Source organism: Pteropus medius, unplaced genomic scaffold (assembly GCF_902729225.1).
Source record: "Pteropus medius unplaced genomic scaffold, Ma_sr-lr_union100, whole genome shotgun sequence".
Lineage (NCBI taxonomy): Eukaryota > Metazoa > Chordata > Mammalia > Chiroptera > Pteropodidae > Pteropus > Pteropus medius.
The window spans coordinates 8,954,271-8,973,670 of NW_024352785.1; the positions used below are offsets into that span (position 1 = coordinate 8,954,271).

Here is a 19,400-nt window from a genome sequence, read left to right on the forward strand (position 1 = left end):
AAAGAGTTGACCAAAATAAGTGCCTGGAACTAATAAACAATTACATCAAGTTTTCAGGATACGATGTTAATATGCAAAAGTAAATTGCTTTCCTTTTATACCATCAGTGAAAAATTTGAAATTTTTCACTACCATTTTTCAATACCATTTATATTAGTAGCCTCCCCCAAAATATTTAGGTGTATAACTAACAAAATATATACAAGAAATATGAGGAAACTATGAAACTCTAAGAAATCAAAGAACGAATAGAAAGATAGTCCATGTTAATGGATAGGAAGACTCAATATTGTCAAGAGGTCAGTTCTTTCCAGCTTGATCTATAGATTCAGCACAATCCCAGACACAATCCCAGCAAGTTATTTTGTGGATATTGACAAACATATTTTAAAGTTTATATGAAAAGGCAAAAGATTCAGGATAGCCAATACAATATTGAAGAACAAAATTAGAGAACTAACACTACCCTGCTTCAAGACTTAATATGAAATTGTAGTGATAAAAACAGTGTGGTATTGGTGAAAGAATAGACAAATAGCTCAGTAAAACATAATATAGAACTCAAAAGTAGCCCTGCATAAATATAGTCAACTGATCTTTAATAAAAGAACAAAGGCAATATGATAGAAGAAAAGAGTCTTTTTGATAAATGGTACTGGAACCACTGGCCATTCACATGCAAAGAAAATTAATATAGACACAATCCTTATACTTTTAACAAAATTAATTTAAAATGGATCCTACACCTAAATGTAAAATGAGAAACTATAAAATTTTTAGAAGATAACAAAGTAGAAAATCTAGATGACCTTGAATTTGGCTATGACTTATTAGATATAACACCAAAGGCACAATTCATAAAGAAAGAATTTGTAAGCTAGACTTATTGAAATTAAAAATTTCTGCTCTGCAAAAGACACTGTCAAGAGAATGAAAAGATAAGACACGAGGAGAAAATATTTGCAAAAAAACCTGTCCAATAAATGACTATTATTCAAAATATACAAAGAACTCTTAAAACCAAGGAATAAGAAAACAACCAAAGACTGTAACAGTCATTTTGCCAAAGAAGATCTACAATGACAAATAAGTATGTGAAAAGATGCTTCACATCATATGTCATCAGGGAAACTACTGACAACACTAAAAACTGGTGAGGATGTGAAACAAGGAACTCTCATTCATTGCTGGGGAAAATACAAAGTAATACAGTCACTTTGGATAACTGTTAACCTTGCAAATCAAAACTAAAATATTTTTGAACATCTCTTGGTTTAGCAAATAATACATTAGAAATATATATTTAAAACTTCTAATTAAAATGTTGTTAATTGATGCACTGACCACCTCCTTTAACACTCCCCACATAACAATGCTGGACAAAATAAAAAGCATATTTAAAGTACCTAGATACTGCATCACTATAGCAGTGAGCAAAATGAAAGAAAAAAAGTTTTGCTCAAGAAGAGGAACACAAAACTTCATGAAAGATGGTCAGTAAACCAGAAAGTAGGTAAACTATCATTTGAAGAAACACAAATACTAAGATAGTCTTCTAAAACAGATTTTTTAATTAAGTTTTTGAAATTCTAAAATGACAAGGAATAAGTATTATCATAAAAGGAGAAAAAGGAATCATGAAATACAGACAGTTGTGACTATAGAATAGGGAAAACAAACAGAAAAAAGAAACAAGAGAATATCTTCTGAATTGAAGGAGATTGGTCCTCAGATAGTGACTGAAGTGGTGAATATGAGAAGTAGAAGTTCAATCCTATATACAATATAGCGACACTACCACCCAATATGATACTCTTGTGTGAAATAGAAAATGTGGCCTCTGATAAATGCTGTCCTTTAATTTCATGATTTAAGTGAGTGACCCTTGGCCTTGTTTTCAGCTCCCACTTGTTCCTTTAGCCATATTCCTTTCACAGGGCAAGAATTATAGAAGGTACATGGTGTGGCCCTAGGTGAAAAATGAGAGAACCTAATTAGGACTTGTTTTGCAGATTTCTTAGAAAGTAGCAACAATTACACTGCTTCCTCCCTGCCTCCCAGTGTTAATACATGCTAGAAGGCAATAGAATAAAATCTTTAAATGCTGAGGAAAAAAGAATCATAGCCTGAGACTACTCTACTATACCGGACTTCAAGAGTAAGTACAAAAAAGTTGTGGACAAACAAAAGTCTAATAGAATTTACTTCTTACAGATTCTTGCTGAGAGGACTACAAAAGTATGGACTCCAACAACAGGAAAAGTGAATTCAAAGAATGGAGTGGGATATAAACAATAGCGGTGAGTAAAAATATTATAGTAAAATATGTGTATTTAATTCAACTATAAAACATGATGATATTATTGAACAAATTATTCAAGTTCAGTCAGCTGAAATTACTTCAATTAGGCTCTGCCTATTTTTTTCAACTATTTTCAATAAAGAAGCTCACTCATTTCAACTATTAACTGCCTATTTCTCTTCTAGCTGACCGCCACTATACTAAGATAAACAGGTGGAATTTCAATAATATAAGAAAAAATGAAGTAACCTTTTATTTGTTGTAATCTTTGGGAAGTCTCACCTTGGGCTTAAAAAAGTGACTAACATATGAAAGGTGCTCAAAAACTTCTCAAATAAATAAATAAATGCATTCTTAATTAAATTTTATGAATAATTTCTGATAAGAGACAGCATTTTGATGGGACTATATATCAGTGAGTAGAATCATATACTAGGTTTGTTTTTACCAGAAGAGTGATAAAAATGAAGTTGTAACTAAAAACATGTTACAGTATCTACATTTTTAAGAACTTTTGGCAAGCTTCAAAGAATAATTTCGGGGGAGACAGTTTTATGTGGAGTTTTTTAGATCCTTGATTAAATTAACCTTAAGTTAGAAAGATTACTTGGTCTTATTTGGACAAAAAAAAAAATGGTTGGAAAACAGAAATATTTTTAAAGATAAAGTTCTAAATGAAGTTTCCTTTCAGGATATGTCACTTACTTATTTTTATATGGAACAGATTGACATAAGCTTTTCACCTTCACTTGCTCAGCCTAGAAGCAATTTCTGTGTTGAGGCTACATTGCTACCATAGTGTTTATTTAGGGCAGTCTCAAAGATGGTCTGGCAGTTCCAACCTTGTGATAAAAATGATCATTTTGGCAGAATTACAGTCATTCTCTTACACTTTTACTCCACACCCAGCTTGCCAGTCAGTAGTTGAGCACATTGAGGGTACTGGCACTAACAGTGAAGATCCTGTTGATTTTTTGACTACCTTAAAAGGCATGGCTTTTGTCCATATTCTCATGGCTGCTGAGTCTGTGTGAGACATTAATGTTAAAAGCCAGACTTTTCATGAAGCACACAGTCCTGCTCTCAAAATACATATTTTCTTGGTACTTCCTGGCAAGTCAACTATGAAAAAGTCTAGGTCTTGTGTATATTGCATTGTTTATTATTATTATTACTTTTAATATATTTTATTTGAACCAATATATCAAAATCTTAGCATTTCACATATAATTGATAAATTGTTAAGGCATTGACATGCTTTGTTTTTGGATTAAGTTTTTTAAATCTCCTGTATATTCTACACTCATAGCACATCTTGATTTATGCTGTAATAAAGCTATATTTCAAGTGTTCAATAGCCACTTACTGGCCACTCGCTGGCTATCATATTGGGCCATAAAAAGAAAATGGGGTTTTTTATTATTAACACTGATGATGTGACTACCTCCTGAGAGTAAGCTGCCACAGACAGTGTATATTTGGACTCAAATATTTAATCACTTGGGCAGCAGGATAAATGTCAGGGCTCATGATTCATACTGAGGGCTCTTCTGCTTTTATGCTTTCCATATTTCTGTCCACTAATAGCGAGTTAACATTCACTAATTTTCTGATTTGAAATTATGCATGCTCATTTTCCTTTAACTATTTTAAATATTTCAATAAAACATATCAATAGTTTGTAATATTGTGTACATGTAATAAAATTGGTGGTCATTTTGACAGTAAGACAGAAGTCACACTGGGGCCTTGAAGACAGCCATGACAGGTAGAAAAGTATATTATTCAGAGTCCACTTAGGAGATAGAACCACAGCAATTTTAACAGAAGTTAATAAAAAGAGTTGTCATCCAAGAATTGGACATCTGAAAAAGGGAACAGTAAGATTTCACAGAACATCCCTAGGACTAAGTAAATAAAGGGAAAATGTTATGATTATTAAAATTTAGAAGCTTGGATGAGGGACTCACAGAGCTCGGACTCAGACTTCTGAGGAGGGGCTGTTGCTGAGCTGTGTTCTTGCCTCAAGAATACCACAGAGGTGTTGCATGGGACTGAGAACTAAACCTTTGAGAAGGGGACACCATTTGTCTGAAACTGGGTCCTGTGAGGGGCCACAGTGATGTTGGTTCTGTCAGTGTTAGGGAAAAAAATAACTGGAGTTAACTGTGCTACTGGAACAACCAGCTGCTGGCATAGTGCATCTTTGTTGGGTGATGCTAAAAGGAACAGGAACCAAACAGGAACAAGAAATAACCTAGTAGGAAAGTACACCTGCTTTCTCCTCTTGTCTACTCTCTCTCTGGTGCCCCCTATTGTCAGACCCTAACAGTGATCCAGCTGGCAAAAGATCCAGCTTTGCACATTCCCAGCCTCAGAATCACAAAAAGCGAAGAATAGAAGGGTAGGTTGAAAGCTAAAAGATGAAAGTTTAATAATGAACACAGGAAAAAACAAAAAATAAAACTGACTTTGCTTGCTTGCCTTCTATATGATTATTTCATGAGGAATATGTTCAATACTTTTGGTTTCCATTTTCTGGGTAAAAGCAGCCATTTTTCAGAGAATATTTTTCTTGCTGAATTAATTTAATGGAGTGTGAAAAGAAAGTAGTTAGATAAAGATGGTTGGCTGAACAAATTCATATGCTTCCCCAAATCTCTTAAAATAGCCAAAAGGGTATTTTTAAAAATAACCTTAATTATGTTATAAAACAATAACAATTCATGATGGAAAGAAACCAGATGAGAGGAAGGAAAGCAGATGAATTTGATTCATGCAGAACAATGCCATAGAAAAGACGCAGCACAAAAGAAAGAAAATACACCCCACCGCAGATGTGGGAATGATTCCCCCACAGGGAGCTGCAACCCGAAAGTCAATGAATGCAAGAAGCAGTTGAGACTTCTGGAACATTGAGATCAGTAATACAGTAATTTCTTTCTGAGGAGGAAAACCAGTCAGTCCCCCGCCCCCCCTCCCTTTTTTCCCCCCCCAGTGTTGCTGAGCAGTGGGCAGTAACAGTTTGTTGTCATGATAAAGTGATGACTGTATGCAGGCTGTGAGAACAGAGGAGTGGTCCCTTGCTTGGCTAGTGACTGGCAGGAGGGGCATGAAGTTAGGGAGCTGAAGACTAGCTACAAACTCACCCATAAAACATGCCTTGTGCTTTCTCACAAGCACCTGAGGGAGCTATTCAACAAAGCAGCAGGCATCTCAAAGAGTCAAACACGGACTGTGGAGTACAAAGATGGTCAGACAACCAATAATTGCATGAAGAAATCTACCACTATGAAATAGATTCAACAAATTCACCAAATAGATGACTTTACACTTAAAAATTTAGTTATTTGAATAAATAATAATAGTTAACTATAGTTGATATTAGATGATATCTACTTTAAAAAGCCATTATTGGAAGAAAAATAAATGTCTTGGTAATTATAAATAATTGATAATTTTAAAATAATCTTAATTACAAACTAATTCAGTAAAGAAAGAAAGCAGATGGGAAAAAAAGAGCAGATGAATGTATTTCATGCAGAACATCATGGATCAACAATACTTATACCAATTTAAATACCTTGGTAGAAATTTCAATATCTCATTACTTAGTTTAATGGCAGAGTAGGCATAGCTAAAGAATGAATTAACAAGTCAAAGCTTTCTTCAGTATAGAGAACAAAAACAGACATTAAAAATGGCTACTGTAAAAAATGGTTAGAAAATTTATATTACATGGAAGATAGGTTCAGAATGTGCAAAATAACTTTTTAAGCATTCCAAGCACATAGAACAGAGAGGGTGGAATGAGTCATATGATAGTTCTATTTTTAATTTTTTGAGGACCCTCAAAAACTTTACAATCCCTCCAACAGTACACGAGGGTTCCCTTTTCTCTATATCCTTGCCAATACTAGTTTGTTGCTTTGTTGATTTCTGACAGGAGTGAGGTGATATCTCATTCTGGTTTCAATTTGCATTTAAATATGAGCATTCTTAATATTGATATATACTGTCAAGTCCTCTGGAGCAAAATTTACCAATTTATACTCTATCAATAGTATTTAAAAGTGCTTATTTCCTTACCTTCACAAAACTTAATATATTCAAAACTTTTCCCCCTCATCTGATCATATTTTGCAACTTGCTCTTTATTGTAATAATAATGTATCATAACTATTCCTTGAGATCAATAAGAGAGTCTCATTCTTTTAAACAGCTGCATAAGGTTTCATAGTAGCTGGTACTTACTAAGATTATGCCTGTTTTGTTGTTGTTATTGTTAATAATCATTTTTGAACAACTATTTTTGTGTAAAGGAAGATAGCTAGGTCAAATTAAATGTAAATATCTAATTTTAGCAAAAGCTATTGAATTTCTTTTACTTTAACCTATTCGTTTTTTGACTACTCAGTCCAAACACTGTTTTAATTCACTCAAACTTCTTATTACTCTCTGAAAATTTATATTCATTTGTTTTCCTGGTATTTTTACTCTGATTACCTCTAGAATGAATGCAAGCTCTTATAGGCAACGACTTTGTCCAACTTGCTATCTGCCCAACATTTACATTAGTCAGTGAATGAATGAATGAATGAATGCAAGTGTGAATGAGAAACATACAGTGTCTTCCTACATCCTAACTTTTGTTCCCACTCTTCACTCTGTAAGAAATATTGTTTCCTATCAGACTGTACCTACTCTTTAAAGCCCACTTCTAATTCCTCTTAATTCGTAAAGCATCCCTTGATCTTCTTCCTCTCAAAAGTGACTTTCTTGGTTACTCATGCTCCTGCAGTATGCACTCTGCACTATAGTACTCCCACACTTATCTCATTCTGACTTCCAGCATAACATTATTAGTTGTTCACACAGCTGTCTTCTCTTTATAAACCCCTTGGAGTGCCTATGCTTATTCATCTTTCTGTCTTCCAGAGCACCAATCTTTACACTTTGCACTTGACAGAATTTTTCATCTAAATGAAGAGTTAGCATAAGTTTCTTAATACTTTTAGTAGCTGATTTAGTAGAAAATAGTAAGATTTGGAGCTAGAAAAAAAAAAAAGTATGAAACCCAGTTCTGTCGCTCTTAGCTGTATGATTGCATTTTTGAATTAACCTATGCACCTTTTTCCTCTTCTACAATGAGGATTATAATTCCTAATTTACAAGATTGCAGTGAAGAGAAAATCTTAAACATGTACATGTGAGAATATATATGTAGAGTATATATGAAGTATAGTCTGGGAACATAGTGGTTGGGTATTTGGTGATTCATTCATTCATTCAGTAAACATTTGAGTGGCTACTTGTGCCAGATACTGATGGTGATAATTATGATGATGAAATCTCAAGCCTTAGTAAAATTCCCATTTACCTTGGGGAAGGTAAAAAAACAAGAAAATACATTTTAACCTAAGTAAGAGGTTTGATGTTCAGATATACAGAATTTTGGAACAACAGAATTTGTCTTGAGATGTCCTTTCAATTTCTTTAAAATCAAATTCTATTTCATTGAAAAATTAGTAAGCATAGGACCCCTTCTCATATAAGCCTCAAAATAAAATGAAGCATGTACAAATTACTTTATTAGCATATGGAGTAAAAGAGAAAATCTCGAATATGGCATTTACCAAAATAATGAAATAAAACTAAGTTTGATGACTGCATTTCAGATTAAAAAAATGTTTTCAACCAAACAAATTTAAAAAGTAGTCAGCTTAGAAAGCATAACCTTTAATAATCTATCTGTTCTTTTAAATAAAGTCATGATGTTGTATTCTGGAAAAAATGCAGGAATTATCAATAATTGGAAATAGTTAGATTTCTTTATTTAATTAGAACATAGACTAAATAGCAGTATAATGCCTGATATTTAAATTTCAGTATTTTTTTTTATGTTGCTCCATTTCTAGCATGAAAGTGGAGTTTTCTTGCTCATCTCCTTACTTGAAAAGTGTATATTCATGATTTATCACCCCGTGCCTTATTATTTTATTATCAACAAATTATCAATTTTATGGGATCCTACCTAATGCCGCTAATATTTTTAAAAAAATGGAATAGATTGTTTCTGAATATAACAATAAAACAACACAGTTCAGAGAAATTAATTTGATTTCCTTGATTATTGAAATAATTACATTAATTAATAGAAAAAGTAAAGCTTCAAAAATATATGATTACCCTAGAAATGGGAAAAAAAAATTACTGATTCTTTTTCAGAACTTCAGAAGAAGACGTTTTTCATTATATTTCCCAGTGCTCATTTTTAAAAGGATTCATGTGATAATGATGATTTCTGTTTCGAATTTTGAGTCCTGAAAAATGTGAACTACTGGCTTGTTTTCTTTCATTATCTAATAAGATTTCTGCAATCACTATTTGCATTTCTTTTTTGCTTTTGTTGTTTAGGATCTCTCAATTTACATTCATATACAACAATTATATTACCAGGGACATTGTTACTTCCTCATTTTTCCTAAAAAAAAACAAAACTTTTTTATCTCTATGTTAACTACCTTGTGTACCCTTGTGTTTCACATGTAAGTTCCTGAAATTCTTTCAAATATTATAAATTTATAAAAAGCTTTGTCTTTAAAAATTCTACTTATTGTTATTTGATTTAGGAGATGAAGATATGAGAGCAACAGTTATATATATATATATATAATATATATGTACTTTTTCAAAGCAAAGCAAGAATAACCTTATTTTGTTCAGATTTCATTATTGAAAAAGCCTAATTACTGCTAAGAAAGATGAGTGCAATTGGATCTTGCAAAACATCTGGCAATCTGGGGGATGATGGGACACAGAAATAAGTCCTTGTTTTAAAGCCACAAACTAAAGTGGAGGGTAGAAACCTGGAAAAGGACTTGAGCTTGCACTAGTTACATCCTCATAGCTGGAGCACACCTCACAAAATCTTTTCTCTTTTTGCTTGAATTGAATGCCAGATATTTTAGATAGATGTACCAAACTGTTATGACAAATAGATTTAAAAGTGAAAAATGGCTTAAACACAATAGAAGTTAAAGAGCTTGACTTAAAACGAAGAGATTACATTTCTTTTGAGATAGACTGGCAATTAGTTTTGTCCTTTAATTTTTTTTTTTTTTTCTGAAAGAGAATTATGAAGGCTAAGTTTTAGAGCTAAACTAGGAGTCTTCATTTCTGTGAGATATTGACAGTGATAGACCCAGCGAATAGTAATGGCCTTATTTTAAAGTTGCCTGGGGAAGGGAGCTGGTCTATTCTTTGACATTCAGTCTCCTTTCTTGATGGTAGATGACATTGTGATCAGTTATGCTGATAATGACCATCATGGTCACGTTTATTAGCCTCCGACTTCTAATACTTTTCTAAGTCAAGTGTAAAGTAAGTTTGCCAGTTACGGTTTAAAAACTGTGACAGCCAATTAAGAGAAAATTTAGGCTGAGTTGGTTGGCTGAATTTTGTATAATTAGGAAAGGCGAATCCTCCAGAGCCCAATTCATCACTGGATGACTCAATCACTTCTTATCCTCTTCTCCAATTTCTACTGTCTCAAGAAATGCTATTTTTCTATTAAAATCTTGTACTTGGCATTTGGTCATTACAGGTAGACACATCTGTAGGATAATTGGATTTGATGCCATTTGCTTCTGATTTGGCAAAAATAAAATTAAATGAATGAAATTCAAAGTATCGAATTCAGTTAAAAATGCGATTTTAATTCATTGATTTAAATTTTTTTTTTTTACTTCTAAGACTTGTACTGATACCTCAAAGATAAACAATATTGCAAAAATGGTGGGAATTCCAGTATCTTTCTAGTCCACTGAGAATCTATAATTTGGCTAGACTTTATATTTTTGAGTTGAAATAGAACATGGCACATAAAAGTAAATTATTAAGGTGAGAGGCTTCATTGAATAGAGAATTAATGGTATAGTATGATTGGAAATAGGATTACAACATGTCTTCAATCCTATTTACAAGTTATTACATTAAATTTAGTTCTAAATTAATATAATAAAAATATATAGAATTTATGGTCCATCTTAAATCATGCAGTATTTTCTTCTTACAAATTATAAAAATTGCATTTAAAAAACCTACTGACTGGTAATCATCAATAATCTATTCAGATTTGCATATTGCCTTCCAATCTGTCCACAAATACTCTAGCCTTTAACATCCTATTTACAGTAGGGCTTTTATGTATTCATAGGGATGCATAACTATATTCACAGTAGGAATACATCACAATAAATCAGCTTTAACCAAAAGTTTTCCCAAGTCTTCTTTACTATCTTTAGACAATCTCATTTGTTAAAGTTTTTAATAAAGAATTCTCATTGTATTATCTTCTCTGGCTTAAAAAGTCCTGTTCTTTAACCCTGTGGTGTCATATAATTTTATATTAAAGGCAAATTTTAATAAATTGATAATGAAATCTCAGAACACTGTGTTGAGAAAGATTCTGAGTTTTCATAAGATTTCAGCAGATGATTGATTAGCAGTGCTGCTCATGGAAGTAGGAGGTGTTTTGGAAGAAGAAAATTTTTATTATTAACTTTCAGAGGTATTTTTTTGCATTCTATTTAGTATTCTTACCAGCTATAAAATAATTTGGTCTCTTGCCTTTGAAAATTGGTTTTATAGCTTATAACAGTCTTTTTTTAAAGGTGATAGGCAATTTTAAATCCTTGATTATGCTATATATCTAAGTCAATTTGAGTACCTTTTCATGTACCTTAACATACAAATACTAAATATTCTAATCATTCATATGTCTGGAAACATCTTTCTTTCTGCCTTAGTTCATGAAAAACAGCTTTCATAGAATTTTTTAAAAATTGTGCCATAATCTTCTCTCGTCATTATTTGCATGTTTCTTCCTGACTCCAATTTTATCATATAGTGAAAATGTGTGGAACCAGCTTGGTTTGGGTCCTTTGTGGGAAATGACTTTCTTTTTCTTTTTTTCTGAATAGAGATTTTTTATTCTTACAGTTTAAAAACCACTAGTAATTCCTTTTTTCTTATAGTTCAAAAAGTTACCATAGGTGAATTTTAATCAGTCATACTCAGAACACTGTTGAGTGTGCTTTATATCTGTTTGCTTTTGTTCTGATTCTTCTGGTTTCACATTTAAGAAAACTACATACTTGTTTGCATGTTTCGTTCTCTGCTTTTCATCCTCTACATAGTCATCACTTGCATTATTTTAATTTTGTCCCATTCTTCTGAGTTCCGAAAAGGCTCTTTTCACACACTTCACTGATGTATATCTCCTTATGTCTGTTTGTTTCAGCTATAGCTTGTTTGTCTGTCTGTTTGAGCTATCCATCCTTATGTCATTCATTTGATTTTTTGCCTCAACTAGTTATTTATAATGGTCTCCTTTTATTTCATAGCAGCCATGTCTCTTGAACTTTATTGAAAATATTAAGCAGTTCTTAGAAATTTTCTTTTGATCCCTATTCTGAATTATTTTTAGAAGTACCATTTATCTTTTGAATCTTTACCTTATTTAACAATAGTTTCATAGGTCACGTGTATTTTTTTCTCTCTCTCATCCTTAGACAATGTAAGATCGGAAGAAGCCTGACCTTGGTTTTGCCTTTTGTCCACATGAGTGGTGCAAAATTTTCCTTCTCAGATAAACAAATTGGGCTGAGGAGGAGATACGTAGTTTTTCTTAAATTCAAAGATTCTGTCAGAATTTCATATAGTATATTCTGTTCAGGTGCCATTTTTCTTTTTCCCTGAGGGCTTTATCTCTATTACATTGAACTAATATATATCAAACAAACAAACAGATATTCCAGAAGAATGAGGGTATTTATTTATTCATAAATGCTTTACTCAATGAGATATTGTTTGGAGGAACAGTGACTCAGAAATGCACTGTGCTGCTTACTTCACAGTTGTCAGAGATCTGCAGTCTCAGTTACGTGTGCATGTTGAGGGGTGGCGGTAGTGGAGAAGAGAGGAGTGAGGAAGAGTGGCCAGGAACAGCAATCTACTTACCCTGAGGGGTAGTGTCTAGGGATTGGAACAGGATGGCTGCCAATCTAGTGAGCAGTGGGCCTCCCTGGAACTGACTAAGGAGCAAAGATCGTTCAAGTGCATTGGCCTTTTCTACTCTGTTTTATCATAGTCTTTATATCATAAACAAGTTCATGAGCTAAGGCCTGGAAAGGATTTTCTCAATCTGTCTAGATTTCCACTCAGTAAATTAAACATATTATGTGTCACATTGGGGGAGGGACAATGGAAAAACTACTTTAAGTTTCACAATTGACTTCTCCATAAACATAAACATTCTTTTGAAAGCTTTGTTTTCTCATCTTCTCTCACATAAGATCAAAGGAGGACATCCAGGACATCATTTCAAAGTTACACTTCTTTGCCCCTACCTGCCCCAAGGAAATGGTGCTCTCTTTCATCGACACTTGATTGACCTAACTACCACTCCAAGCAGCATAGTTACTTTCTTGAGCATGTTTATAAAATATGCAAATCAAACTTGCCCTTTATTCATTATTGCATCCATTATTTAGTTTCATTATAAAACATTCGAGGATGAGAAAAGATAATTAATGCAATTAAGTTTTCATGGTTTAAAAATTGCCTAATTTTAGTAAATGTTTTACTGGCGCTTTAGCACAAAAATAAAGATGAAATTCAGATGAAATGCATTACCTTTGTTATAACAGTGCCAAATAGAACAAAATAGTTACTCTGAAACTCAACATATTCTATAAATGAGCATTGATTATTTAATAGAAAGGCCCTAAACTACATGTACAGATCACCGGTGTGGATACATTTGTCTTTATGTTTCTGGATAAACAGATTTAGGGAAAGGGGTAGGAGCGAGGCTTAACTATTCATATTTAAAGGATTTATATCTGTATCATCATTCCGTAGCTTGCCTGAAACATCAGTGAGTACGCATCTCAACAACCTTCTTTTCCTTTTTGTCTACTTTGAGATTAAAATTCAATCAACATTTCTTGGAAAACCTGTAAGTATTAGACCCTATACTAATACTTTTATTTACTTCCTAATGCTCAGAACAATTAATGGGGAAACGGGAGTGTAAAAACTGATGGATATTATGCTCAAGATCACTCACCTGGTCTGAGGAGAGAACTAGTCAGAATGAATGTGGCGAAAAAGCACCATGCTGGCGTCAGGGATGTGAGATGAGAAGTGGAGTGCATTACAAGGCTGCCAATGTAAACTGTTCTGGTTCCATTTTATCCTCCTTAGGTGAGAGGTATTTGAGTGTATGTAAAGACCCATAATCGAATGGATCATATATATTTTTCTCTTCCTTAGGACATGAAAGTCCATGTTATTCTTAAATTAGATATATTACCATTTGTACTCTTTAGGTAACTGAAAACAGTTATTTACCTATCTTTCCAAAAGCTGATATTATCTGATAATTGCTAATTTTCCCTTCAATATTTATATCAAGAATAGCTACAAATGTATGTAATGAGTTTGTGGAGGGATGGGTAAACAAGTTTTGCCTTCATTTTTTGTCCTAAAATTCATTAGGGTTCTTCGATATCATTCTTTTCCTTTAGACCTAGGGCCCAGAATTGAATTAATCACAAGCTTAAGGTTCAAATCACATGCTCATTGTTAGTCCATATTTATCTGTCTGTCACTTGTGAACCCAGCACCTAAATCAAAAGCTAAGACCTTGGAAATATTGACTGACATCTAATCATATGTCCTCCATCCCTTTGCCTCGCTTAACTCAGGCTAAGTATTATCCCAAACCATTCGTTGATCTTTAACCTGTCTTCCTTTCTGTATGTGAAATATACACCTATTGCTTCTTCATATATTGTATATGCACATTTAGACACACATATATGTATATATATTTATTTTCTTTGTTGTTTAACTTTATGAAGAAGGATATGCTATATCTAATCTGGGGGATTAATTTCTATAATGTTACATTGCCAATATTTATCTGTATTTTGCATGCTACTTTAGTCTGTTCATTTTAATTTCTGTGAAATAAACCACATCATGGTCATCAGCTCTCCAAGATAAGATCACTATTCACAATAGGTTCTTTCTATAGTGAACAGTGCTGCTAAAAATATTCTTGAATGGGAGTTCTGTTGTACATATGCATGTGTTTCTCTTGGAAATATATTTTTACATGTTTGGAATTTCTGTGTCACAGGAGTTATATGGTTGTTCAGCTCTAGGATTTCAATTCTAACTTCCAACCGATTTCCATTATGACTACACCACTTCCTATTTATATTTTAAATTGTTTATTGGTGGCTTGGATATATGTGAATATTGATACATCCTTTGTAAATATCCAATTAGTGAATATTTACTGAGTATCAACAGGTGGGTAATGGGCTAGGCTTTGCCCTGGAAGCAAACCAATAAACCAGCATCACAACCCCTCCTCTCCCTCCTCTCAAAAACTTCACCATATGGGAAAGTCAAAGCATTTCGTATGGTGGGTTGAAAACATTCTCTCTCCTTCTTCCCCTCCCCCTCTCCCTCCTGTTCTGCTATATGTGAGAAAGGACCTGGAAAAACATATAAACTCTTGGAACTTCCTCAAATTGAGAGTTGGACTAGATTAGTGCCTTTCAAACTGATTCCTGTGATGACCTTGCTCTGTATATCTATGGAGGTGTAAATGTTGGAGATTATTTGGTAGCTTAAGGTTGAAATGAGGGAAGGGAAGATGAAACAAGTCTGGGACTCTAGGAGATCTATCAAGCAGTTTTTCTTTTGTCTCTAAGTATTTTATATTTCATCCGATAAAGGTCTTCCATTGATGAGCCCAACCAAAGGTGTAAAACACACTGAAATAGGTGATTTCTTAAGTCTCTTTCTGCCCTAATGTTTTGTGATCATCCATTGTATTATTCGGGGTAATTAATACTAGCTGTTAACACTGATAAAGTACCAAATCTCAGTAGCTTAGCCAGTACAGATTTATTTTAAATTCATGCATAGGCTGAAGTGGGTTGGCAGAGGCTCTCTCCGTCAGATGATGCAGGGTCACAGCTCTCTCAATCTCGTAATGCTGCGCTCTCACCCTTTTGCCTCTTAGGTTTTAGCGGCACAGGAAAGAACGATGAAGGAAGCACACCTACTTTTATTTGCCTCATCTCAGAAGTGACACTTGAGCTCATAGCCCATTGATCAAATCAAGTTACATGGACCCAATTTCACCACAAAGAAGTCTGAGACATGAGGGGAAACACATTGAATATTTAGTACACAGTGACTCCAGCATGGGTACCATGTGCAAGAAGCATTATTCAGAAGCAGAGGGGCAGAGTGATCAGAGAAAAGTTGAGATACAGTCAAACAGCAGAAATTGCCTCAGAAAGGTACTTTGTTATCCTCATTTAAGTTATTCTTTTCAAAAGATTTCCAGTGTGGTCTTTCGCTTTGTTTCCTGGAAAATATATAATGTTTTTGTGAGGAAACATAATTTTCCTGCTTTTAAGGTTGAAAGAGAAAATATAAAAATTGAGTTATAGGTCTCTATTGTACTAAAATTCAATTAAGCAAAGAAAACTCTTTCTCAGGTTCTACCATGAGGAGTAAGTGTAGCAATTTATGTTAATTTAGAATATAATTCCACTACCCTATGGCTTATCAGCCCGAGCACTCTATTTCCTTTCATACAGATCAAAATGCAAAAGACCTTTTCTCATCAAGCGTGTGCTTGTTTTTTCTGTGTTGAGCTGACATAAAGGAGAACACAGGGTACAAACAGTCCTTCTGATTATCTTTGATGTGGCTTAATTACATTTTTGAGTTTGATGATCCATCTTTATCATCTAGTTCTGCATCTCATCTCCTGGTGGTACAGCATAGCATGCTTCATCTGGTTCACTTTCTGAAACAACAGATTTAATTTTGACATTGCTGATAATCTGGAGAGGTTCAAAGCAATTAAATCATTTCGGGACGAGGCCACTGCTGAGTTAGTCTATTCTTTGGGGAGCAGTTCTGGTGACTCAAAGCAACAGTAAGAACATAATGAAAAGAAGCCCATGCCTGATATAGGGATGTATCAAAAAGGAGAACTGGGAAAATAGTTTAGCTAGAGTACAAAGATAAAATTATAAACCTAGTGATATAGAAAATGACTGACTTGAGAGGATATGTTTCAGCTGCTTGATTAAAAAACAAACAAACAAACAAAAAAACCCCACAAGACTATGAGAAGGAAGAAAGGAAAAGTTATTGGTATGAGGAATAGGGGCCAGAGAGCAGATGTTTATTGAAATACTTAGAGAAACATAATTAGGAGCTTAAAGAATCACTTCTACAAAGAAAATGACAATTTTGTTTCCTGACCTTGTTTTAAAATGGAGCCTAACTGGGGCAAAGCAGATTTGGGGACAAAGAAAATGGAATAAGACTATATTGTTCTTCTTGTCTCTCAGGTGAAGGAATACTTGAGAAAGAAACAAAAACCCTGCTTATTTGTGTTCAGTGATTTGGATTGTTTTGTTGTTCATCCTGCTGCTTCCGGTAGTTACTCAGATCCAAGTAGGAAACATAGTTCTTTGCAGTATGAGTTAATTAAGTAACTCTCCAGTGTTTTTCCGGTGGGACTTGGCTCTTCCCAACCATTTTTTTGTCACTTTTCTTGAGGAAAACTGAGATCTTCATTTAAAGTCACGGGTTGTTAAAGCCTTTCAATCATCAGCTATAAACACCGGTCAATAGCCGTAGGAGATATTAGAAAGATATTAGAAATCTCACTTCTTGAAGCATTCGACTGAGATGACTTTACAGCTGAATTCTAAACCAAACGTTTTTTAAAATGTAATTCCTGTAGTATTTAAATAATCTAAGGAATAGAAAAAATTTGCAAGCTTCCTAATTCATTTTAAGAAGCCAGCATAACTTTAACACCAAAACCTTATAGAGATAGTACCCTGTAAGGAAACTAAAGATCATTTTCACTTATAAATACTGATGTGAAAATTTAGATAAAATGTTAGCTTATCTAATTCAGCCATGTATTAAAATAATAATTTCACTGTGAGCAAGTGAAACTTACTTCACGAATGTAAGCATAGTTTAACATTAGTAAATCAAATACAAAATGTATTAAGTCAAAAAATTTTAATTACAGTTATTTGATTATATCATAAGATGCCATTGATAAATACTATTTATATTACTTATAAATACTATAGGCACTAATAAAATTCATTAGTCATTCCTCATAAAAACTTATTTATATAAATACCTACTGTTATATTTTAAAAAGAAAACAGATCATTTTCCCTAAAATCATGAATGATACAGAAATACTTATTACTACTATTAATCAATAGTGTTTTGAAAATTATACCTAATGTAATCAGACAAAATGTTTTTATAACTACTTGAAAAATCAACATAAATATCTGAAAAGAGTTTTAAAAATTTACTGATAATCACCTAAAATCTCAAGAGGCTTTATTAAGAACTCTTAGGCTGAATAGGAGAACTAGTAAGATGGCTAAATAAAATAAATATATGTATATATATAAATTAATAGCTTTGGTGCAAACTAGCAGTATCTAGTTAATAAAGATTATTTTGTGGGGAGAAAAATTTGTATATGTGTCTGTATATATCCCAATCTAAAGAAAAACAAAAACCATAAAACACCTAAAAATAAAAGATACTTGATTACATAAAGAGAATATGAATATTAGAAAAGTATTTAATAAAACCCAAACAAATAGTAAATATCTAGCTAAAAAGATCTAATGTTTCAAAAATAGCAATCATTTCAAACATATTACATAAAATAATGCATTCTACTTAGTGTTTCAATGGCCTTCTTTTATAATAGGTAAAAATTATTTTAAATAATTCATATAGTAGGATAAATGTTTGAGTACTAAAACATCTTAAGTAAAAATACTAAAGATGGTCATGCCTTAACATAAATTAAAATGTATACAAAGCTACTATAGTCAAAACATTATTCTGTTTTCACAAAAACATAAATGGGATGATGAAACCTGAAATATTCTGAAATAGATTCAAGTATTTATGGGGAGTTAGTATACAATAAAGGTAAAATTTTAATTGAATGGTAAAGGATGATTCATTCAGTCAAGATTCCTGTTGTGTGGAAGAGGAAAAGTTAAGGCCCTTCTACAATATACAAAAATGTAATCTATATTGAATATTTAAATGTAAAAAAATAAGAATATTAGAAAATTTATGATAATATTTGTATAATTTGGAAGAATGTAAGAGACTATCAAAATTAGACACAATACCCAGAAGGCTTAAAGAAACACATATTGTACTATTGTTTGTTAAAACTGCGTATAGCTATCTAAAACCATGTAGTGCCTCAGATTTTACCAACTTGCAAACTAACACATTAGCCTGCCACCATTTTATGAATACTGGCAGAAGATACATTTCTTTGTTCAGAGACAAAAGGCGTTATTACTCACAGGAAGAGCAGTAGCTAGAGTATTGGCATTTTCTTGTGACTGTTTCCAGAGCCTTGATTCCCACACAATGAAGTGCAGAGCATCAGGTGATACTTGCCTGCACTGTGGGTTACAGGGGAGGTACACTGAGCTTAGGGACCCTGAATTTTTTATAATATACTATAAGCATGCCTACCCTTTACTCTAGAGGGAAGTACAATCTCTGTCTGCCATGGTTCTCTGTCCAAACATCCTTGTAAGGACAGTACAGGACACAGGCAGTGCCTCTGCTCAGTAGACAGAAAGTCAAGAGATCCATGGAGAGTTGTCTCCCCAAAATAGCATAAACAAAAGTAAAATAAACGATAAAAATGTTTACATCACTTTTAATAGACAATAAGTTTGTATCTTATATGCGTGTGTGTGTGTGTGTGTTGTGTGTGTGTATGTCTGTATCTATATGTGCGTGCGTGCATGTGTGTGTGTGTATTAGCTGTAACCCAGAAATCCAGTCTGGTAATCTGACAAATAGAAATTCAGTTTTCCATAAATATTTATTTGTAAGGATATTTGCATAAGCATTGTTTATTATAGTGACAGGAATTAAGATACAACCTAAATGTCCATCAAAG

At 33.1% G+C, this 19,400-nt stretch overlaps 1 long non-coding RNA gene across 1 annotated transcript in view; it reads left to right on the forward strand.

Moving 5' to 3' along the window:
* Positions 1-2,259, forward strand: part of LOC120590833 (uncharacterized) — a 135,473-nt gene extending 133,214 nt beyond the window's left edge. The window contains exon 3 of the long non-coding RNA XR_005649781.1: positions 2,215-2,259. This is a non-coding gene — a long non-coding RNA (uncharacterized LOC120590833). The remainder of the gene's footprint in view (positions 1-2,214) is intronic.
* Positions 2,260-19,400: the final 17,141 nt, after the last annotated feature.